Source organism: Otolemur garnettii, unplaced genomic scaffold, assembly GCF_000181295.1.
Source record: "Otolemur garnettii isolate 467f Iridium unplaced genomic scaffold, OtoGar3 scaffold00084, whole genome shotgun sequence".
NCBI classification, from domain to species: Eukaryota; Metazoa; Chordata; class Mammalia; order Primates; family Galagidae; genus Otolemur; species Otolemur garnettii.
Genome location: NW_003852479.1, coordinates 7,747,640 through 7,748,538, shown reverse-complemented (window position 1 = coordinate 7,748,538; position 899 = coordinate 7,747,640).

Genomic DNA, 899 nt, shown 5'->3' with positions numbered 1-899 from the left:
TGTGCTCTCTATGCTCTTTCTTCAGTAGACTGGCATTCTACTGATTCTACCTTCTGCCAGTTAAAACTGAGTGTTGAGCCCCTCCAGTGAGTTTTTCATTTCTATCTTTCAGCTCTACCCATTTTGTTCCTTTAAACATTTTTTTCTATTTATCGATATTCTCTACGTGATGAACACTGTCATCATACCTCCCTTCAGCTTTTCAAGCAGAGTTTCCTTTCGTTCTTTGAACATATTTATAGTAACTGCTTTGAAGTTCTTATCTGCAGGTTCAGTATCTGTGTCCTCTCAAGGGCAGCTTCTGTGTATCTGCGTCATGCTTTCTTATTGCTTTATAAGCCTTGCAGCTTTTCGGCTGTTGCCAGCTGTGCATTGTAGCACCTCTGGGTACCAATCCTGGGCTCCGGGGCTGCTGTCTTTGTCTGTTGCTTGTTTATTTGCCTAGTCACCTCACCAGGCTAGACTAGTTCAGCAAAGTCCATTTCACCACCCATGCAGCCTCTCGGGGTGACCCTTAGAAGAGTGCAGCTCTGCCACGTACCCTGTTACCTGACTCTCTGCCCTCTCTTCCCTGGGACACAGTAGTTCTAGGTAGGTTCTCTGACAGACAGTCTCCCTCTCAATGTAGATATGAAGCCAGTAGACCATCTAATTTACTCCCACAGAGGAGAAAAACTCACATCAATTCAATTTGGGGGGGAAATGAGGGAACCCCAAAAAGGGAGTTGGGGTGCTCCCACTTAATAATGGGCACAATGTAGGGGTGCATGGCACACCTGTTTGGGTGTGGGATACAACTACAAGAGGGACTCTAACAAATTTTTTTTTTGAGACAGTCTCACTAGGTTGGCCTTGGTAGAGTGCTATGGCGTCACAACTCACAGTAACCTCAAACTCTT